Source organism: Mirounga leonina, unplaced genomic scaffold (assembly GCF_011800145.1).
Source record: "Mirounga leonina isolate KUSES-001 unplaced genomic scaffold, KU_Mleo_1.0 Mir_54, whole genome shotgun sequence".
NCBI classification, from domain to species: domain Eukaryota; kingdom Metazoa; phylum Chordata; class Mammalia; order Carnivora; family Phocidae; genus Mirounga; species Mirounga leonina.
Window position 1 is genome coordinate 4559578 of NW_023270812.1, and position 24031 is coordinate 4583608.

At 43.4% G+C, this 24031-nt stretch overlaps 1 long non-coding RNA gene across 2 annotated transcripts; it reads right to left on the bottom strand.

The window, feature by feature from the left end:
• On the bottom strand, window positions 1–23395 carry LOC118001786. 2 transcript variants are annotated; one of them, XR_004676839.1, is made up of 9 exons: window positions 21946–23395; window positions 21637–21838; window positions 14156–14664; window positions 12869–13082; window positions 7594–7769; window positions 7448–7499; window positions 5682–5806; window positions 1356–1490; window positions 1–859 (listed from the first exon to the last, which is right to left on the bottom strand). It is a non-coding gene; the product is annotated as an uncharacterized LOC118001786 (long non-coding RNA). The 2 variants fall into 2 exon arrangements; XR_004676840.1 differs by lacking the exons at window positions 1–859; window positions 1356–1490; window positions 5682–5806; window positions 7448–7499; window positions 7594–7769 and having other exon boundaries at window positions 12234–13082; window positions 21758–21838.
• Between the last annotated feature and the right edge of the window lie 636 nt (window positions 23396–24031).

The window sequence follows — 24031 nt, forward strand, 5'->3', positions numbered from 1 at the left end:
TGAAAGAAACATATTGAACTGTCTCGAGAACCATAGGATGTTTGCACTGGATATTACTTTGTTGGAAAAGCCAGACCAATCTGGTTGAAACCAGGGTTTCTCAATCTAGCAGCATCCCTGGTCTCTTACCCACTTGATCCTCTTAGCGCCACCCCCACCCTAAGTCATGACAAAATGTTCCAGACATTGCTGTATGTCTCCAGATGTCCCTAGAATCCCAATTCTTTATTTTAGAGATGAGAAATGGAGGCCCAGAGAGGGTAAGTGGTGAGCCTTAGATTTTGCAGCTAGTTGGGAACAGACCCTGGGAGAGCCACCCTGGTCTTCCACTGCCTCTCCTCAGGCTGTTACCACAGAAATTGCAACAAGAGCTCCTGTCTAATATTTTGCTAACCAAGCCATTCTGTCTGTAACAGAGCCTTGGGTTTAGACCCTCAAAATAATGTCACTTCTATTGAAAAACTCAGGCTTGGCAAGTTTGTACTATGTGAGTTGTCTCTGATTCACTTAAGAACCAAGATTTTTGTGAAGTTTCGATGATACTCATTGAGTTGATTCTAAGTAACCAGGATGTTCCTTCCAAGTTTACATTTTCTTTGTGACAAAGGATCTTTTCCTTCCTCCTTTACTTGTGAAAAAACAAATGCCCTGAGCCCGTCTCAGAGGACTTTTGTGTACCTGATCATTTTCCGCGGGACTGGTGATTGGGTGACCGTTTGCTTGCCAAAGAGTAAAAAAATCCATACACAGCTTTTGCTCATCTGATAACTGGTTGTAATAAATGCAAAGTTAAAGTTTGCTTCATGAAAACATCCAGTTTTACTTGAGGTCTTTTCTTCTAGTCAGTACATTCAGATGCCTAGGAAAAAAAAAAACAACCACCCCCAAGTTCACATTTTGAAACCCTGTGGTCCTGTCATTTGCCTCTTAGTCACCATGTTGACAAATAAGGAAAGGAGACGGCAAAGGGTGAATGAAAGCAGGCTCCAGAATGTTCTTCCTTATCCTTAGAGATTGTGAGAAGCTCACTCACTTATAGGTTTCTCCGGGTCACTTGGCACGCCTGGCTTGGATTCTGACACCACAGAGCTGTTGTCATCGACTCCAGAGGCTTGTGGCTGGAGAACACCAGCAGTGACGTTCTAGCTCCACTCCAGCTTATGTCAGTGTGCCAGTAACAAAATTCACAACTTTTCCTGAGCGCTGCCGGGTATCTGTCTGACAGGGCAAATGCTCACTGACAGCCAGGGCCAGTGGCCACAGCAGGTGCTTCTTGCCCTTAGCTGAAATGGCCCGCAGCTCTGGGAGACAGTTCAGGAATGCTGCTGACGCCATCCGGGGCTCAGCACCCTTACCTGCTTACACTGCAACTCTGCCCGTCAGTAAGAGGAACTGTGTTTCCATACTGTGAGATGTCCTCATTGCACCAGATGATGACTTCTGTGCTGGCTTTGTGCAGAACCCAGAAATATCCATAGTCAAATTGAAGTCTGGGGGTGGAAACACAATCAGGACAATGCTGCATGGTCAGCACGTCTAAAGGCCCTACAGAGCACCGATCTCCTTTCCCTGAATTACTACAACTTTGGTGTTGTTTACAGAATCGTGTTGTGTTTTTTAAGTCCGGGTAGGCAAGGTCTCTCTTCATGCATAGCACAATCCCTGATGTGGCAATGTGGCACCGTGGGAGAGCAGAAAGATCACTAATTGAGTCTAAAGATCTGGACTCCATTCATGCTCTGACAGTTTTTATGAGCTTGGGTAAGAAGCTCAGTTGCTGAGGGCCGTGTTTCCTCAACTGTCTGGAACTGTGGTTTCTCACTGCTTTTGAAAGTCAAGTGTGTGAGCTCACGGAGCTGTGCACTTCCCCCTAAGAATCTGGTCAAAAATTAAAGTCACTTACTTGGCTTCTGAAAATGTGGTTAGTTCAGACATTCCAGTTCCTAAGATTGTAACTGAGCTGCTTTATTTTATGTCCACTCAGGGTCACATCACGAATCTCATGAAGAGCCAGCTCTGCTGTTCCCAGTCCGGCGCCACAGAGCTTTTCCATTTGTACATGACATATACACGTATGTATATGTGCGTATAGATATGTTAGTAGTGTAGAAACATGAAAATTCTTTGTAATAAAAACTTCATTGTGAACCAAGATTTAGAAAATGTAAACATTTTGGCAAAATGATGTATTTTCTGGGAACTCGTGGGCAGGACTCCTGCCCTGATTTCCGTGAACGTAGGGTGAGGACAATGAGGCCCTGATTGGTAATCTCTTTGATACTTTGGAATTCTCCCTGCATGTCCATTGTGATGATGGGTCTTGGCTTGGAGAGCACCTGATCAGATGTCACTGAGGTCACTTAAAAATATGGGGGAGCTGGTCTCTGCCCCACGGAAATTTTTGCAATGACTAAAGTGTTCTGTGTGTTCACACTGTCCAGGATGCTAGCAAATGGCCACCAGTAGCTATCGAGCTTTGAGATGTGACAAATGCAATTGAGGTACTGCACTTTAAATTTTACTTAATTTTAACTAATTTAAATTTAAAGCTATACAGACATGTGTGGTTAGCGATGACCATATTGGACATCTCTATTATTTTTACTGTTTTCTATTTCATGATTTTTTGTTCTGATTTGTAGTATTTGCTTTCTTTGGCTTACTTTGGGTTTAGTCTGCTCTATTTTTCCTAGTTTCTTAGGATGAGATCTGACGTTATTGACTTGAGACCTTTAGTCCTTTCATATATAGGCATTTAGTGTTATAAATTTCCCTTTAAGCATTGGTGTTATTCCACAGAATTTGGTCTGTGATGTTTTCATTTTCATGAAGTTCAAAATAATTTCTAATTTTCCTTTCAATTTCCTTACTGATTCATGGGTTATTGAGAAATATCTTATTTAATTTCCAAATATTTGAGGATTTTTCAGTGATCTTTCTGTTACTGATTTCCAATTTAATTTCATTGTGGTCAAAGAACATACTTTGTGTGAATTGAATCCTTTTAAGTTTATTGAGACATATTTTATGGCCCAGAGTATGACTTGGTAAATGCTTGGTAAATACTTGACAGGAATGTGTATTCCGCTATTGTTGTTTAGAGTATTCAATAAATGGTAATTAGGGCAACTTGGCTGTTAGAGTTTTCATGTCTCATATATTCTTTACTTTCTGACTGCTTGTTTAATCAATTATTGAGAAAGTGGTATTTAAATCTCTGACTATAGTTATAGATTTGTCCATTTCTCCTTCTACATCTACCAGATTTTGCTTCATGCTTTTTGAAGTTCTGCTGTCAGGTATATAAACTTTTAGGATTGTTATATCCTCTTGATAAATTAATCCTTTATCATATTGAAATAACCTTTTAATCTCTGGCAATATTGTTTGCTGTATATAAATTTACTTTGTTTGATATTAGTATCCACTCTAGCTTTCTTTTGACTAATGTTAGCAAGTCATACCCTTTTCTTTTCACCTACTGTTTCTTTATATATAAAGTGTACTTCTTATAAGAGCATTTAGTTGGATGCTGCTTTATTTATGTACTCTGACAGTATGAGCCTTTTAAAACTCTTTTAACTGAGCTCTTTATATCATTTACATTTAATGTGATTACTTCATAGCTAGATTTAAGTCTATCATCTTGCTATTTATCTCATCTTTTTGTTCTTTTTCCCTATGTTCTTTCTTCTTTCGGATTATTTATTGTTTTTCAATTTAATCTATTTTGTTGACTTTTTAGCTAAAACTTCTTGTTTTACTATATTAGTGGTTGCTTTAGAGTTTACCATATACATACTTCAAGAGATATTATGTGACTTCCATATAAGTATATACAGTAGTATATATAGAACTCTATTTTCCTCTTCCTGCTTTCATGATATTGTTGACATATATTTTTACTTAAACCCCACAAACATAAAAGCCACATTTTTTTATGTTTTTGTTGCTATTAAAATGTTAAGAATATGTTTTTTTGCTTTAAAAGTTGAAAACTTAAAATTTAAATTATTTTTGCCTAAAAAGTTAGCTCTCTTTTAGAATGATTCTTTTTATTTTAAGTAATCTCTATGACTAACATAGGGTTCAAACTCACAACCCCAAGATGAAGAGTCTCATGCTCTTCCAACTGAGCCAGCCGGGCAACCCCCCAAATTAGCTATCTTTAAAATAGATTTAAATAATAAGAAAAAATCTGACATATTTACCAATGTAATAGCATTTATAGTGCCTCTCATTTTTTTGTGTAAATCAGTGGTTCTCAACTGGATGTGATTCTCAACTGGGTGTAATTTTGCCCACTGGGGACATTCAACAATGTCTGGATAAAGAATTATCCAGCCCCAAATGTCACCAGTGCCAAGCTTGAAAAAACACTGGTATGAATCCATATTTTCATTTTGTTTCGCTTTCCTTTAGCCTGAAGGGCTTCCTTTAACATTTCTTATAATGTGGATCTGCTGGTAAAGAATCCATTGTGTCTTTTTTCTTTGGCTGCTCTCAGATTTTATCAGTGGTTTGTGCAATTTGAATATGAAGTGACTTTGTATGATCTTTAAATATTTCTCATTCTCAGGATGAGATAAACATCTTGAATCTGTGAATTTATACTTTTCACCAAATTAGGAAAATTTTCATCTATTACTCTTTGAAATAGTTTTCCTGTTCTCCCCTTCTCTACTCTTCTTTAGGAACTCTAAATATATGTATATTAGGCTATTTGAAATTGTCCATAGTTCAGTGATTTTATAATTTTTTCAAGTTCTTTTTTACTTTGTATTTTATTTTAGATAGTGTCTATTGCTATGTTTTCAAAGTCACTTATCTTTTCCCTTTGCAATATCTGATCAGCTGTTAATCACATCCAGTATATTTTTCATTTGATAATTTGTAGTTTTCATCTCTAGAAGTTTGATTTGGGTCTACTTAACTTCTTGAACATCTAGAATGCAGTTATGTAGTTATAATAACTGTTTCGTGTCCTTGTCTTCTAATTTTAACATTTAATCAGTTCTTGGTTGGTTTGGACTGGTTGGCTTTTCTCCTCATTAACGATATCTTCCTGTTTCTTTGCCTGCTTGGTGAATTTTACTTTGGTGCTGAGTATTTTTGTCTATCTATAAACATTCTTAAGCTTTGTTTTGGGATGCATTTAAATCACTTGGGAAAAGTTTGATCCTTTTAGATCTTGCTTTTAAGAATTTAGTTGGAACAGAGCAGCATTCAGTCTTAGGCTAATTATTCCACACTATTGATACAAGACTACTTTGAGTAGCCTATCCAATAACCATTAATTATGACGCTTCCAGTCTTGCTGTGGGGACAGGCACTTTTTCTGGCCCTGGGTGAGTGCTTGGCACCCTTCCCTCGAACTCTCTCAGACAGTTCTTTCTCCCACCTCAGAGTTTCCCCATGTGCATGAACCTATCAGTACTCTGCTGTATTCTTGAGGGGTTCCCTCCACAGATCTCAAGAATTCTCTCTCTCTGCAGCTCTCTCCTCTCTGGCACTTTATCCTGCCAACTCAAGACACCTAGGTCTCTTACACTTTCAGCTCTGCTTAGTCAGTAGAGCTGTGTTTACCCCGGGAGTCCACTGGGCACCACCTGGATTCCCCATCCCTGCACTGTGGCCTGCAGACTCTCATAGCAGTGAGCTGGGGTGATCATAGGACTCACCTTTTCTATTTCCCATCACTCAGAATCACTCCCCTTCATTGTCTGATGTCCAGTGCCTTGAAAACTGCTGCTTGATATATTTCATTTGATTGTTTCAGGAGGCAATCTGGTCTCTGTTACTTCGTCTTTGTCAGAAGCAGAAGATGCAAATGAACCAGTTTTTATTTCCTTCTAGCAAATATGTATGCATGTGGCTATGATTTTACATTGTACATGTATTTAATAGATATTTTCTTAAGCAAAATTGATCCTAGTTTTTTACTGGAACTGAGCAGTTGAATAATTCTTGGGGTTTGTCTGCTAGGTAAATCACACCTGCCAGGTACTGAATACATTAGAGACTTCCTGCCCTCATGTATCTTCCTGTTGCTATTTGCATTCAGAAACCTCTTTTCCCATGAAGGGAATTATTCTCAATGAAATTCTTTGTTCTTATTAACTACCCACTTGAAATTTAGTTAAGTTCACTCTTTAAAATTCCAATTTTTGTTCTCTTGATAATTTTATGAACTGACTTCTCCTAAAGGGACAAGAGCACATTTCTAGTTTTAAAAATCTAAGCCTAAAGTAGTACAACTACTCAAAATATACTTACTGTGATAAAATCCTCAGGCAAGGAAATGTCTAGATATTTTACATAGATATTCAGTAAGTAAATGGTTCATATGTAAATGGTGGGATTTCCATGCAAGGTGTTCCTATGTCTCCAGGGGGTACATGGGCACAGAGATCTTGAAAGCAGAAATAGGAGCAGGACAGCCCATTCGAACACAGAAATAGTCTGTTCTTTGCAGGAATGGAGAGCAAGGCAAAGCCAGTACATTTTAGGAAGTTGCAGATTTATGCCAATGATTTTTTCCCAGCTTATTTTTGGCCTTTTTATTTTAAGGATTTTTAACTTACAAAGGTGATTAAAATTTAAATAGATATCTTTATTTTATTTCTTCCATTGCTTTTGTGCCTTGATGTTCTTTTATTAGGGGTGTGTGATAAGAAAACAGTATTTTATTTTCCAAAATGTCAAGAAATTTTCCCAGCACCATTACTTTAAAAATACTTATCTCCATTAATTTGTGATGCCGTTTTTGTAAAACATATACTTCTTGGATATACTAAGATCTGTCATATTCTCGTTCCTTCAATCTATTTTCCAGGTACAATTTATGTTTAGCTTTTTTAGGTTCGAAAAAGAACCCAATGTTAATATTTTCTTTGGGATTAAATAAAACATCTCATCTCTTTGGGAAAAGAACATTCTTATAATACTTTAATCTTCTCAATCATCCTATTCAGAAATTTGTGCAACTTGGTTATGTAAATATCTAAAAATATCTTTATATTTACTGAGATCAGTGTATATTTCCTGTGCATTTCTTACCAGCTTTTTTCCCCCTGCATCGTTTTTGTTATTATTGATATTGCTGCTGGGAACTTTGGGTTTTAAACTGATTTTTGCTGGTTGATAGGAAAGATGTTGATGTTTTCCATCAGATCACTTTAATCATTTCCTATAGTTTTCAGTAGTTGCTGTATGGTGTTTTCTTTAATCAACAGGCAACTTGAAACTCTTAATATTCTCTTGATTTAGATTCTGGGTAATGACACCAGGAAGCTCTATGAAATGCTGAGCAGGACAGCAGGGAGCATTAACAGCAAACCTCTGAAACATCATCACTCTGTGATGCATTTTGCTACAAAATCCTGGAATTCCTCAGGGATGAGTAGAACTTTAGGTATAACAAATGTGTAACAAATGTAACACTTACATTTTCAGAGAATGAAACAGTCACGGATACGTAGCTGTTGTAATGCCAGATGCTGGGGAGGGGGGCATGTTGGAGAAAGAAACATTAGCAACGAGCCATCATCACAATTCCAGTACATCCTAGTACGGTTACACTTTTAATATTACCTGTATTTTTCTCCTTAAGTGATTTCAGCAGAGCCCCCTTTTGTCTCAAAATGACGCACTTTATTTCAGAGCAGAGGCAGAAAGGAAGGTTCCACTAGCCGTTTTTTCTAGGCTGTTTTCTTAGTCCACAGCATGCCCTGGGAAATCCTATTGCACTGGCCTATCTCAGGGAGTGTCTGTAACGGCCAACACAAACAAACTGTGAACCTTCAAATAGAAACTCTGTGCTCTAGAGTCACGTTTGTCTGGGGGTTTGTGGAGGGGGGTGCCCCGAACTCAGGGCAGCTCCACAAGAATAGACCCCAATGGAACTTGTATCCTTAAAACCACTAAAAATGCTTTAAGGAGCTCTGCAGGCACATACCCTGAAGGATGTGGTGATTCAGATCCCCTGGAGGGAGCCGCTTCGCATAGCAGTTGCTGAGAGCCCTGAGATCTCGGAGACAGATACCAGATACGAAAGACTTTTCTCACAATAACCCTGTCCTCCTCACATCATCTTTGCTCCTGTTGTGGCTTGAAAGCCTTCTGAAGAAAAATTCCCTGGGGGGAGAAATGAGCTGGACCTCAGAGGTCAGGTGCAGCCAGGCTCCCTAGTTGTCCCCGAGGACAACCCATTTTTGCAGCATAACTTCCAAAGTCCACAAAACAAGGGGACAGGAACGGGTTCTCTAGCTTCATAGAAAACATTCATTAACTTATTAACGGATACAGAGTGAATGTGTTAGGTGCCCAAGACTTTGAGTTATACAGGATGCAGAAGACCCAGTGTGGCCAGGAAGTAGGGAGAGATCTACATTCAACTTCGGAGACTTTATTACTTTGCCCTGTAAGTGTCAAGCACTGAGTTAGGTGTGAAACATGTGGAATAGTTAGAAGGGTGTAGGTTACCCAGGAGTACAGGGGTCCTTGTGTATGCATATCCCATGGGGAGGTTATAACTAGTGGGATCTATCAGAACACCAGGGCTGAAATCTGTCCTCTTATCACTCCTGTGATCTGGAACACCCTGAACGTCAGTTTCCTCTTCTGTAAAATGGAATAATTGTATCTATGTCATAAAGCTCTGGAGACCTTTGTTGAGAAAATGTGTGGGTAAGAGTTTTGTAAACAGAAGCTCCTCCACAAACACAAGTCTGAGTGGTAGGTTCTGGCTGAAATAGCTTACTTAGTTCACATTCACCAACATTTGCTGTCCCAGAGCTAACAGCAGAGCGCAACTCGTGGAAGTGTATAATGAGCAATTAGTATTACAAGTATTTGTGACAATCTATTTTTCTAACCACAGGGTAAGATTATGATTTAAATTTATGTTTATTTTACGAGCCTACAGAGCCTGTATATATAACCTCTATTGTGCCAGGCTAAATAAAACTTCCCCCCAGAAGAGCACACAACAGTTGGGCAAACCTTTGGTTTAAGGGTTTAGAGGGAAGACTGATTATTTTGGTGGCTGGTGGACCTCTGGGAAAGCGTATACAAACCATACGCATGTGTGCCAAGAGGCTCCCAAGTGGGTTATGTAAGGCAGGATGACTCAGGAGACTTGCTGGGAGAGGCGGTTTCAGTGTAGCTGGAGGAGGGGGGCAGAGCCAGGAGGGAGCCTGAGACATAGACTCTCACCAGGAGCCTTTCTACTTTTTTCCTGGGGTGGCAGAGCAAGCCGTTGGCACTCTAAGACGGGGTCAGTGTCCTGGTGATGGAGTCATTCCTTAGGCATTGGGCACACAGATTCCCCTTAAAGGTACAGGTACGTGGCCATCTGTGCTGTTGCCATCTTCAATTATTAAGCAGGAAAAAAAGTGTTTTCCAATGAAAACAAGGAATCCATAGTGTGGTTATTAGCCACAACCGGTACTCAGCCCTTCCTACTTCCAAACTTGAAAACTTGAGCACATTGTTTCATGGATTATCAGGGACCTGGCCTTGAGAGCTCAAAATCAAGAATTGTCTCCTTCTATGGATCCATTAGATCGGACTATTCTGTAGTCAGTACCGCAAAATACCTTTTTTTTTTTTTTAAGATTTTATTTATTTATTTGACAGAGAGAGACACAGTGAGAGAGGGAACACAAGCAGGGGGAGTGGGAGAGGGAGAAGCAGACTTCCTGCGGAGCAGGGAGCCCGATGCGGGGCTCGATCCCAGGACCCTGGGATCATGACCCGAGCCGAAGGCAGACGCTCGACGACTGGGCCACCCAGGCACCCCTGCAAAATATTTTTGATGAATAAGTTAATATTCCACATTAGTGGGGAGGAGCGTCTACTGGTTTTATATGTATAAACCCATCAAGTATCTGTTGAAGGTCCATGCCTCCTGTGTGTTCTCCTCTCACCAGGTCATGAGCCGTGCGAGAGCGGGCAGGGGTGATGCTGTTCATGTGTGTGCTCGGTCCAGAGCACTGTGCCCGGAACAGGGTAGGTTTCAATAAAGGCATGAATGAGCGAATGAAGAGAATGTAAAAGAAACACAGGGCTCATTCCCTGTCCACTGTGAGCTGGAGGGGACTGGGCGGTGCTCGATGTGACAGCTTCACCATTGTGGTCTGGGTTGCTGGGGGAGCAGGGCGGGCCTCCCTGCCACCCCACTTCCTGCAGGGTGCTTGAGTGAGGTGATCACACTTGGCAGGGAGACTGCCCTCTGATGAGGGGCAGAGCTCCAAAGCGCTCCTCTTTCTGAGGGAGGCTGAGCTGTTGACTCCACCTTGTGGTGTTTGCAGCAGAGTCTTCGAGGACTCGACGGGAAGCGAAGAGAAGACAGCTGCGGAGCCAGCAGCACAGCGAGAGGCCACTTGGGGATGTACTTCCCAGGAAGGAAGAGACCCTCAAGGAGGAGCTGGGGGGCCGAGTGGGATCTGGTTTCAAAAAGCCAGGAGCTGTGGGCTCTGCTCCCCTGATCTCACCTCAGAGAACAGTGTCCCTGGGGAGATGGCCAAACAGGCTAGTAAAGCGTCCTGGGATAATGCTGTCTGATGTCCCCTGGAGAGTCCAGCTGGGGAACCGACAGTCGTGAGGGTGGCTCTTGTATCCTTGTTTTCCCAGGGAGTAAGCTGAGGTTCAGAAGAAAGTGCCGAGGGAGAGACCTGCACCCAGATCCCTGCCCCGCAGCCAGCCCCCACCTCTCCAGCACACTAACGCACCTCTCACCTCTGATTTGCATGGGGCTCTGCCATCAATGGGCACATTGGTGTGCGATCCACAGCCTAGCTGGTTGTCCAGTGAAGACTTAAGCGGGAGTGCCCTTGTCCGTGACACAGGTGAGGAGCTGGACAGGTGAGGTCATCCAGCCAGTGAAGAGCTGAGTGGGGCTAGAGCAGGACCAGCACTCTTTGTGCTGCCCCAGAGGCTAAGTGTTCAGAATCCATCCATTCCTGTGACTGTGTGCCCTTGCAAATCGTCCACACTCCCAACCCGCATTTGGTTTGAAGAATGAAACAACATGTAACTGATACAACTTGGTCTGCTTAGCAGAGCTATGGGAGGGACTGTATTTCCATCTACTTTGTGGGTCGCACATCCCATTGGAGAGACTGGAAAAGGGAAAAGGGGGAGATCTGCAGGTTCATTAGAGACGTTTCTGGGGTAAGCAAAGCACTTCCCACATTTCTGCAGATATGACAAGACAGGGAATTGAGATGCCCTAACACCAAATCCACAATGAGCATTCCAAAATAATGCAGATGTTTTTTGGTTTTTAAATAAATCAGGCTTTGGAAACTGTGTATTTTCTTTCTTTGGGTTGTGTTGGACTATTCAATCAGCTTGGGGGCTTGTAGGACTTCGTTGTGGGAGAAGATAGTTCCAAAGGCATGGAACTGAACTAGGTGAAACCAGAAAGGGCAGTGGAAAGAAATCTAAGTGGGGATGGGGAGCGTGAAGTTGTCTTGAAGATAACACAGAGAGATATACAAGACAAAGACATGATAGGAGCGAAGGTATAAACTTCAGGACAAATCGCACTGTTATTGAGTGGCTGGATTGTGATCTCCCACCATTCTGCCCGAACAGAAGAGGACTCTGAGTGTAGTTTCATAAACATCCTGTTAACAGAGAGGACTACCCTAACCCTCATCATTTACTTAGTCTGGATTTACCTCAGATGAAGTAAGAGTCACTGTTGCTTTCAACTGGAATTAAGAAAACTCAGGAAACAACCCTACAAAAATATTTTTTTTAAGACCAAAAGTCACCAAATCTTTTTCAACAAGAAATCCAGACCAAGTCATGATGGATGCTTGCTTGGACTGGGAACACATGGGTTGATCAGGGTCAAGGCTTTTGTGTGAGCGTGTGTGCGCACGCACTCACACGCTCACACATATTTGTACTCATTTGGACTGGGTCCTGTCCCTCCCAAACTTGTCTGTGGAAGTGCAAACCCTTAGTACCTCAGAATGTGATTGTATTTGGACTTAAAGAAGTAATTAAGTTAGAAAGAGGCTGTTAGGGGCGCCTGGGTGGCTCAGATGGTTAAGCGTTTGCCTTCGGCTCAGGTCATGATCCCAGGGTCCTGGGATCAAGCCTTGCATCGGGCTCCCTGCTTGGCGGGGAGCCTGCTTCTACCTCTCCCTCTACTGTTCCCCCTACTTGTGCTCTCTCGCTCTCTCTGTCAAATAAATAAATAAATAAAAATAGAAAGAGGCTGTTAGGGTGGTGTTTTTATAAGGAGGAAATTTAGACACATACAGAGACCCCGGGGATGCACATGTGTGTGAGGAAGGATGCGTGAGGGGGGACAAGGAGAAGGCAGATATCTGCAGGTCCAGGAGAGCCCTTTGAATGAAACCAACCCTGCCGACACCTCGATCTTGGACTTCCGACTTCCAGAACTATGAGAAAATATGTCCGTCTTCAAGCCACTCAGTCTGTGGTGTTTTATTTTGGCAGTAGACCAATACACACACATTATTGTACATTAAGTGCAAGATAATGATGGCTTTACATGGCACATTTAAAATTTTTAATGTAGTCTCTTTTTAACTCTTCTTATGCTTGAATCCTTCTCTCTCTGCTCCTGCCTCTACCCAAGGTCACCTGTGTACAACTTATCACGTAGGAGTCTGTATTTCTCTGTATCGTCATGTAATCAAAGAAACACATAGCCATACACAACACACATACTTGTGTCTATTATGTGAGGGCGGGTCATTGTTTTATACAATTAGGATCATATTTCACAGGGTTTTCAATATCTTGCTTTGGATTACTATTTACAGCTTTTATATTTTGAAACAATTTCAAACTTACCGAAAGTTGCAAGTACAATACAAAATACCTGTATTTTTGAGCCCTGATCCATTAGGACCAAGGTGCAGATGTGATGCCTCATCACCTCTGATTATTTTGGTGCGAACTTCCTGCAAACAGGTTGGTGTCATTGGCAGGAAGATTACAGAAATGATGCGGACTCTTCTTGCGGACCCCGTCTGTGGTGCACAGGTGCACTTACTGTTCCTGATGACATTCACTTTGCTTGATTGAGATCGTATCTGCCAGTATATATATATATATTTTACCACACACTTTTTCCCTTTATAATTAATAGTTTGTGGGGAAGCATCTTGACTCTATGTAAATATCTTGTTCCTCATCAAATGTTTAGTTTACTCATGTGTATCACAGGGATTCATAGTTTCCTTTTGTATTTAATAGGTTATAATCTGTTAACTATTGTTATATATTTTGATGTTCCTGTCTGTGTCCATTTGGCATATCCTATCATTATCTGAATACCTTCTTGTTTGCTCATGCAAGATGTTTCAGGCCCATCTTGCACTTTCCCTGCCCCAGCATGGAATTCACCATTTCTCTAAGGATCCTCGCTTCCTTTTGCAGAGAAGCCAAGATCTGGGGGTGCCTGGGTGGCTCAGTTGGTTAAGCAACCGACTCCTGATTTCAGCTTAGGTCATGATCTCACTGTTGTAAGATTGAGCCTCCCCCCCTCCCCCGCCCCGTTGAGCTCTAGGCACTGGGCGTGGAAACTGTTTTAAGATTCTCTCTCTCCCTCTGCACCTCCCTGCCTGCATGCTCTCTCTCTCTAAAACAAACAAACAAAAACAAAATTTAACAAAAAATAAAAAATAAATAAATAAAAGCCAAGATCGGGGTGCTAGATGGTCTTTGCTATGGGTCGATGGCTGTCCCCAGTCAGTAGAGTTAGAGATAGACATGCATACACACATATGTATCTACACATACACACTTTGGAATCCATATTTATCATGTATATTGACAACCATGAACTCACATTGATACCTCTGCTTCCAATTTAAAACTGCTGGGTTTATTCTAGTTTTTGAGTATTCCTATCTGTAAGTCCCATCTCTTATAGGGAGGAATACTCTCAATATGTCTGCTTGTATGACGGGTCCCCTTGCATGTTAGCAGTCTCCCATTGTGCCTTTACATCTCCTGTGTGGATGCTCCCGTCACTCACCACCTCCACATTATGCCCCTGCCCCCTCTCCCAGCTGGGGCTCCAGCACCTACACGCTGGTCTGTTCCCCCAGGCAGAGTCCCTCTTATCCCACACTGGGACACCTCCATGTGAGCACTTCCTCACCCTTCTGGGGCTCTGAGACCCCACGCCAAGCTCCCCCTGCTGCAGAACCTCTCTTTTCCACTGAGTCTCTGAAAACACGTTGCCAGGGCAGCCCTGTAAATAGACATTCTTCTCACTCCCTCAGGCTCTGACCCTCCCATTGGCCCACCCCCTTATGTTTTCACCCTCCTCTCTCTGCTTAGGGTCGCTGGTGCATGGACACCCTCCATGCCCTGTTCAGAATCTGACTTGTCCTACAACGAAGCTCTCCTCCCTCTGACCAGCCCACCCAAGACTTAAGGGCTGAGTTGCTCTGGAAGGGACAAGAGGCACAAGGGAAGGGAGAAGCACATCTTACTACTGTTACTCGGCAAGACATCAGGCAAATCATTCCCAACTACTCCGTGGAGATGGGCAGTCCTCTTCCCAAAAGCACGTGCACTCCATGGTGTGGGTACGTCACAACTGTTCTGCGTGTGCCCCTCAGTAGCATTCTTGTTGTCTCCAGTGTTTTACCACCACGAACAAAGCTGCAACAAACATCCTTGTATATGATCTATGCATTGTTATATACTTTTATTTCTATGGGACAGATTCCCAGGAATGGGATTTCTGGATCAAAGGTAAAGATTTTAATAACATCTGGAGATCCTGTGACAGTCTCTGAGAAGCTGAATTTTTGGTTCTCCTTGTGGGGACACTGCAGTGCTGAGAGGCGTCTGAGATCGTTAGTAGTCAGTGAGCCTTGGCAGGTGCATAAGGCCAGAGATGTTGGAACTTGTAGCCATGCCAGCCAAAGAGGGTTTGCTCTGACCCTTGTAGGTCCCCATTAGGGGGCAGAGTGCACCCCCTCATGCCTGCAACATTCAGCAGACTGTGACCCGAAGGCTGACTGAATGCTGGGCATGGAGCCAGGCACTGGGGGGACAGACCTACAGGCTCACTGCCTACTGGGGAGGTTGACCAGCAAGCTAATCTTTGTCCCCACATGTGCCAAGGCTGTGGGGACACAGGACAGGGGCAGCTGGGATACAGATGCTGGCAGCGAGGCCGGCAAGGGCTTCCCAGAAGACTGACACATGATCCTGGCCTTGAAGGTTGGATAAGTGCCAGCTGGGCAAAGGTAGAGGCAGGCTTGTGTTCCTTGGAGGAAACAGGTGAGAGGGAGTGGGGGCCCATGGGGTGAACACAGGGCGCACACCCTCCACTGAGGTGCCCGGGCCTCGACCTCCTTCTCTATCTCCCTCCACCTGGCCCCTGCTCCTCAATGACCCCCAAATGTAGCAGCGGGCTCCCCCTAGCCTCAGGTCTTGACTCCCGCCTTTCTTCCCAAGCAAAGCCACTTCCCAAACACTTGGTTTCCCCCTCACATGTGAAGCCTTTCCCGGCTGCTGCAGGTCACACTTATCTCCTGGCCCCAGAACGGCGAGCCCAGTGCTCAGCACATGGTGTTTATCAAATCCCTGCAGTACTTATCGTTGGGAACGCTCCCGTGCTTGAGGTTTCCTGCTCCCCAACTAGACGGCAGCTCATTGAGAGGCCGGCCTTCGCTGTGCACAGATGGGGCTCAGCTGGTTGGGTGCTGAGAAGGAGCAGCCTGGTTCATCAACGTAAACATTACAGAGGCCTCATCTGCTGAGAACCCTCCACATGGGTGGAGCCTTGGCTGGGAATGTGGGCACACAGGCAAGATCTTCCTCCAGCTTCTGTTGTTTGCAAAGCGGTCCAATGTCCACCTTTCCACCCAGAGGGCTGGGGAGGGGAAGCAGTGTGGCAGCCATGGAAAGAGAAGAGCAGTTTTCCTTCATGGTTTCTCTTCCCACCAAGGCACAAAGAGACCAGATGTTGGTGAGCTGAGGAATCCCTATGTCTTGTGAGCTTGTTAGGACTTAGCTTAAGTATTTGGCTCAGGGAACTTTTAGGTAGATCAGGAGCATGTTGTGAATACAGCTTGTCAAGGCAGCGCAGCTCCCAACTGGTGGGTGGAAGAAGCTGGGGTCATGAGCAACCCCACTGCTGAACTCCTCTGAGTTCCAGAGACTTCCCTGTGCTGTGCGGGCAGCCGCTGTGCTTCTAACATCTCATCGTTGTCTGACCAGCCGCTGACCACCTCCCTGCCAGTGATAGCTGAGGACAGCTGAGACCTACTCCCACCACTGAGACAGAGCCTGTCCGGCAGTTTTGAGGTCTTCCCTTTGAAAGAGTTACTAAACTCATCAGTAAAGCTGATTTCTAAAGGCCACTTGCTGTGGTCAGTATTTTATGGTTTAAACAAAAGTCTTAAATTGAAATGATGAAAATAAAGGCCAATTTGGTGGTGGAAGTCATAGCATAATAAGGAATACGGTGTTGGGTGCCTGGGTGGCTCAGTTGGTTAAGCGACTGCCTTCGGCTCAGGTCATGATCCTGGAGTCCCGGGATCGAGTCCCACATCGGGCTCCCTGCTCAGCAGGGGGTCTGCTTCTCCCTCTGCCCTCTTCCCTCTCGGGCTCTCTGTCTCTCATTCTCTCTCTCTCAAATAAATAAATAAAATCTTTTTTAAAAAATAAGGAATAAGGTGTTTATGCTAAGAAGTACATGCAGCTGGGGCACTGTGGTTTGAAATAAGTGTGTTGGGCTGCTCAAAAGGATTAATGAGCTTTCTGAAATTATTAGACATCGAAGGCCTATTCTCTCCATAGGGTAGACCATTTGCAGGTGCAAAGTGTGTGTGTGTGTGTGTGTGTGTGTGTGTGTGTGTGTGGAGGGGGCTGTGATTTCAAGGATCCAACCAAGGACCTGCCTTAGAAATGGCTAGCTCATGGGGCGCCTGGGTAGCTCAGTCGGTTAAGCATCTGCCTTCAGCTCAGGTCATGATCCCAGGGTCTTGGGATTGAGCCCTGCATCCAGATCTCTGCTGAGCAGGGAGACTGCTTCTCCCTCTCCCTCTGCCTGATGCTTCCCTTGCTTATGCTCTCTTTGTCACATAAATAAATAAAATATTTTAAAAAGAGAGAGAGAAATGGCTAGCTCAGAGAATTTTGATGAGTTCTGGGAAGAGGCAATTTGCAGGAAGCTGCTACGCCTGGTAGCCAATCTCTACGAGGACCCTTTATCGAGAGGTGGCACCTGATTAGATTCTGAAAACACACAGTAGAGGTTAAGTTGGTGCATTGAAACCAGCGGGAGGTTCTCCTGGAAATCGTGATGGGAGAGTGGCATGCCCAACGTCACCAACACTGGCAGGAAGAGATAGGTGGCTGGGTCTAGTCCCTACTCCTCCGTGAACCAGCTTTGCAACCTTGGGCATGTCATTTAGCCTCCAAGACTTTTTTCCAGTCCTAACTGTTCTGATTCATTAACTTTTTGGAGGGGGTTACAATGGATGGGGTAGGGAAAGGTATTGCTGATGAGAAAAAGAGAAACACATGTTCAGCACAGGTTTTGCTTTCTATCATGAGCTGGTCCCATTTCTCTACATTAATGTTATCAGGCTGTAATCACTTAGATTATGGTGACTGCAACAGGGTGGAGCAATTCAGGAAAGGTTTGTGATAATAAGCAAATCTTCCTTGAATTTAGAGAGAAGGGAGGAGCCTAGCCTGGAATGGGAGGGCTGTTCCAGGAGCGGATTAGCTTATCTGGTGCCTTGGAGAAGCAGTGGCTGGAATGAAGAGTGGGTGCTGGGGTTTGAGTGACAAGAGAAAGATCGAGGGATTGAGATCATAGTAAAAGGGCTTTAATTAATGAAATAGATAGCTCACAGACTTGTTGGCAACAGAACAATGGACTTGAATGAGAAATCCGCACTCTTATCAGCTCCAGCTGGTTGTACTTATGGACCAGGAAAATACATTTAAAACCTGTAATGACTGAGAAAGGGCTGCTAGCAAGATACTCAAAAGCGAGAAACAAACCCCAGCAACAACGAATTTTCTTCTATTGCCCTGATTTATAAAAAGGACACCTGGATACTAGAAATTGTAGGCATCATTTCAAAATTTAGAAAAAGAATGAATGTAGCTTCAAAAAAGTTGAATGATGTCCCTCTTTCATATCTTCTCCCTATTTTGACAGAAGTCAGCAAAATCTGTTGGGGGCCAGCACCGTGATTCAGCTGACCCGTTTTACAGACGAACTGAGCCTGGGAGATAGAATCCCCCACGATGTACCTTAACTTTCGTGGGTTCTCCAACTTACAAAGCAAGATCTCTGAAAAGAAAGGATGTGTCTGGCTTTCATTTGCAGGGGATTGTGGGCGTGGGGGTACTTAGCAAGAGACCTAGACTCTATACTGCCTTGTTAGCTCTAAATCCTGAAGTATCCGATAAAGTCGGAACTTTTACAGTTAGAACTGTGTAATTATGGAAATACACAAGCCTCACAGGTTTGGTTTGTCCTCTCATTTAGCGGATGAGTTGATAGAGCCTGTAGAGATGGACTCGTGATTGCTTCCGCTTGGTGCCAGACCCAGAGCTGGACACGCAGGCCCACACCAGACCTCAGAAGCCATGTGCTGTCCGCCAGCGTTACATTAAAGCGATCACGATTAATAGTTGTGGGGAAGGGGAGCATATCAGATTGGAACTTTTCTATGTGAATGTTTATTGTAGGAACACATTGAATAGGGGATAATTTAAAATCATCACAGCAGCACGTTAATATCTGTGGAAGAACTCTTAAGTAAATGTCCCACAATATCGATGTGCTACACTAACTCCCTTTTTAAAAAATAAGGTTTAAGAATCTTATTTATTTATTTATCTGAGACAGAGAGAGAGAGTGCAGAAGCAGGTGGGGGGCAGCGGCAGAGGGAGAAGCAGGATCCCTGCTCAGCAGGGAACCCAAAGTGGGACTCGATCCCAGGACCCCAGGATCATGACCTGAGCCGAAGGCAGTCGCTTAACCGACTGAGCCACCCAGGTGCCCCAACTTCCTAATGGAGTTGGCTGAGGACTACAATGAGCGGCTCAAGGGAGCCGGGACACTCTCCAGCTCACCTGCTGTGTGTTCCCTGGGGACAGGACAGGGGCACTGGACAGTAGGGTTGGGCACCTTGCTCCACCAGGATGCCAGGCTGGATCTGCGCCAGCTCACAGTCAGCCAGACAACACAGTGGGGCTGTTGAGCTTTCATAAGAATGGAATGCAGAAGGATCATTCTAGGTCTCCCCCATGGACTGGAAATCATTATTCACACCACATGTTGCTAAAGGAAGCCTTGCCTTTAAATAGGAATGCTTTAAAAATAGCAATCGTACCTCGTGCATGGAGAGTACCTCTGCTGTACCAGAGGTATCTGCCTTCTTACTTGATCCCCACAATGATCCAACAGAGTTGATAGGGGTGTAGAAGCTATCTAGGAGAGCAACTAACTAATTTCTGGGTCACGTATCTGGCAGGAGTTCAGCTAATGCTTGAATAAAGGAAGAAAAGATGGGAGGAAGTGAGGAAGGGAGGGATTGAGGCTGAGGCTGGTGTCTTGATTTTACAGAGGAGGAAACAGCTCAGGGAGAGAGTGATCTACCTGATGTGACACCACTGATTATGTGGGGGGGGGGAGGGGCTGTGGACTCCTGGTCTAGTGCTCCTCCTTCCCAGGATCCCTCCAGTGCCTCTCAGCAATTTGTTGACACATGCATTTGGGGTGATCTTTTAAAAGTGAATTAGCCCACAGGGTTCCAGGTCTGGCACTGATGGCTGTAAAGGGGTTAAAGCTACCCCTCTGTAAATTACACAGGGGCACAGCAGCTCCCAGGAAATGTCTGAGAGAGAGCAGCAGGGTGGCTGCGTGATGTGACCAAAGGATATTGGGTTATGTCCACTCTATAATATAAGTGCACAGTGTGTCTTGCCAATCTCTGCCCCTCTCCGGACCACAGTTTTCTCAGGGATACAGTCAGGGTCTTCATGACCACCATATTCTTTCCTGTCTCCATCCTCTGCCTCTAAAGTCCATCCTGGGTGCCTTCCAGAAGTTTTCTATCTTGCTGATGGCTGAGTCTCCTTCACTCTGCCCAGCACTGACCTGTGGGGGTGGGGAAGGTACTGGGGAGAAAAGGCTGCAGGATCCCTGGGGTGCATATCTCCATCACCCCAGCATTGTCCTGCTGCCCTTCCCTCCCCTGTGGCCTTGTTGGCATAGAAGAAGAGATTCTGCAGCCAACAATCAACATCAGTGGTCCCCACAATAAGACTGCTTAGTGTTGGTTTTTTTTTTTTAAGATTTTATTTATTTATTTGACAGAGAGAGACACAGCGAGAGAGGGAACACAAGCAGGGGGAGTGGGAGAGGGAGAAGCAGGCTTCCCGCCGAGCAGGGAGCCTGATGCGGGGCTCGATCCCAGGACCCTGGGATCATGACCCGAGCCGAAGGCAGACGCTTAATGACTGAGCCACCCAGGCGCCCCAAGACTGCTTAGTGTTTTGTCCTTTTGAGTAGGAAAATGATTCCTTATGACCTTATTGTTTTTATTTTAAATACTATCCTTTCAGAAATCATTCCACAGTAGAGGATTTTTTCTAGGACTCAAGATATTGTGAGGAAAGAGAGGAAGGAGGGACGAATGGAAGGAGATGTCTAAAGCAAGTGGAGAAGAAACTTGCTACTGGAGACTGGGTCAGCCCTGAGTGTCTAATTGATGTAAATCAAATGTATCCACTCAATAAATCTTTCCTGGAAACTCATTGCATGCAGGGCTCTGGATGGACCCACAGGAAGCTGACATGAATGTGGCAGCCTTCACCCTTACAGAGTCATGAAGTCTTTGACCAAACAATAACTTGCTTATGAACAGAGTAGAATCTATCAGCCTGACTGAACAGCTGCTGAGGAGCCCGAGCTCCACAAAGGTGATGGAGGGTGGCCGGTGCCAAGAGTCATGGGCATCCAGCCAGCCAGAGTAGAGAGAAATCACCAAACATTCTCACTTTCAGCTGACACATGGGAAAGGCCACACTTACAAACATAGCTACTCTGGTTAGAGAATGGGCTACTCTAGACTCATCTTAATAAAGTTTCAAGTCAAGCCTCATAAGAATCAGCCTGATCTACCAATAAATTAACTGCCTGTTGGCACAAAAATAGATGGTTGCTAGATGAAGACATAAAAATTTGGAGTCTTAACAACGCAGCATTCATAATTCTAGCATAAAGTCTTAAATCGATGGACATGTGATAAGCAGGCAAATGTGACCCATAATCAAGACAAGAAACGCCAATAGAAAATTACCCTGAAATAACCCAAATGTGATAACTAGAAGGAGACAAGGAATTTTTAAAAGCCATTATAAATATATTAAGGAATTAAAGGAAAAATGCTTAAAATAAAAAGACAGTTATAATGTTTCAGGAGAGTAATGGGAACTGCAAAAAGAACCAAATGGGCATTTTACGACTAAAAAGTAAAATATCCAAAATGAAAATTTAACAGCATATTATGTAAAACCAAATAAATTGTCAATGAACTTGCCAATTGATTAATGAAAATAATCAATTCTAAAAACAATTGAAAAGATACTGACTTGTGAGATGACATCAAGCAATCTAAAAGTGTTTAAGTCCTAGAAGGAGAAAAGTGGGACAAAAAATATTATTTGAAAAACTAACAATTTAAAATTTTCCAAATTTGATAAAAACCATTACCTTATAGATCCAAATAGTTCAGTGAACCAAAGATGGATAAATACAAAGAAAGCCACACCTCAGCATGTCGTAGTCAAACTGCTGAAAATCAAAGATAAAGAGAAAATCTTGGAAATGGTAAAACAAACACAAAAACCAAATAAGCTCACAATAGCTATAGGGAAGCAAAAATATGAATAATGACTGACCTCACAGCAGAAAAAATGGAGACGAGAGTACAATGGAGCAACATCTGGAAAGTACAGAATAAAAATACCTGTCAACCAAGAATGAATGAATGAATTAATTAATACCCTTCAAAAATGAAAGCAAAGACATTTTCAGATGTCTGACAATTGACAGAATCTGTTACCAGCAGATCCACATTATAAGAAGTAAAAGACGTTCTTCAGGCAGAGGAGAATTGACCCCAAATAGGAATTTAGAGTTACAGGGAAGAGAGAGAGCGAGAAAGAGAGAGCACTAAGAATACTAAATATGTCGGCAAGTATAAAGGAATACATAGTTTTTATTCTCTTAATTTCTTTAAAAGACTTAACATGTATAACCCTGTGTGGGGGTTATAAAGGATGTAGCTGTGACAACAATAGAACCAAGGATGGTGACAGATGGAACCGTATTGCTACAAGGTTCCCTCATGTTCTAAGAAGCAGTGGAATAGGAACTCTGAGTAGATTGTGAGGAGTTTAGGATTGTATTGTAATCCCTAGGGGAACAGCTGGAAGAGTCAAAACCAATGCAGGACTGGACAGATGCCAAGCTGTGCCTCCTACATGCTCCTTCGATGAGAGACTCATTGCCCCAGGGGCTGGGAGTGCTGTTGGCAGATGTTACCTACAGAGAGCTGACTTGCCCTCCCCTTCCTTGGGCAGTGTACATGAAATGACTGATCAATTGAAAAGTATAAATGTCTGGCTATTTTGGCCCAATCAGGACAACTCTGAAGGACCAGTGTAGTTCTAGAAGTTTTTGTGAGGTCTTCTAAGGCTACTGTTGGACTAGCAGTGCAGCTCAACCTCTCCCTCTGCCCCATTTTCCTTCTTTCTCTTCTCTTCCCCAGGCATTGCTGTCAAGGGCATTCCTGAAAAAGCACGGTGCATGCTAAATTTCATCTCAGAGACTTTTCCAGGGAATCCAATCTGCAACAATCGGAGGCAGGAATATACCGAGAAAGCAGGTGGGGACAAAAAATGGAGTTTTGACCTGGGCACACTCACTTGTCTGGCTGGTAATGAGGATCCCATCATAGCCCCTGGCCAAAGACAATAGTCTAATGGTTTAAACCTTCTCTGGTGGTGAACTAGGTTGGGATAACAGGGGAAGAGATGTGCTATAATATAGCTGATGTGATGTATCAGGTATTTAAGAGAAAAATACAGCCTGAGATTGCTTAACAAGCAACTGAAAGCTCCCTTGGGTAACATACCAAGATGCCCCCATCTCCTTCAGCAGCAGAGAACACAAAGCTGTGGATGAGTCCCAAACTTAATTATCAGAGTAGCCAAGCTCCAGAGGTTAAATGCAAACCAAGGCAGGGTGTAAAGCCAGAGTTGGGATGCTGGAAAGAATATGATCAGGACTCAAGGAATAAGGACAAGAAGTCAATGTTCCTCCAAGTATTTTTTTAAAAATTTTTTGAGATAAAATTCACCATCATAATGATTTTAAGTGTGCAATACCGCAGTTTTTAGTATATTCAAAATGTGCAACCATCACCACTATCTAATTCCAGAACATTGTCATCAAACCCAAAAGAAACCATGTCCCTCCCTCCCCGCCCCCCATTTCCTCTTCTCCCATGCCCTGGAAACCACTAATTTTCTTTCTGTCTCTATAAATTTGCCTATTCTGGGTATTTCATACAAACGGAGTCTTATGAAATGTGGTGTTTTGTAATCCAGCTTCTGTCACGTAGCATAATGTTTTATAGTCTCATCCATGTTGTGGCATGCATCAGGTCACTAAAAAATTACACCTACGTTTCCTTCTAAGAAGTTTATGGTTTTAGGTCTATCATTGAGGTCTCTAATTCATTTTGAGTTAATTTTGTATATGGTGTGAGGTGAGGCTCCGAATCCATTCTTTTGCAAGTAGATATCCAGTTGTTCTAGCACCATGTATTAAAAGATTCTTTTCTCCTTTGAATGGTCTTGGCACCCTTGACAAAAACCAATTAATCAGATGTATGGGCTAATTTCTGGACTTTCACTTCTATTCCATTGGTTTATGCATTTATTTGAAGCCAGTACCACACTGTTTTGAAACTGTAACTTT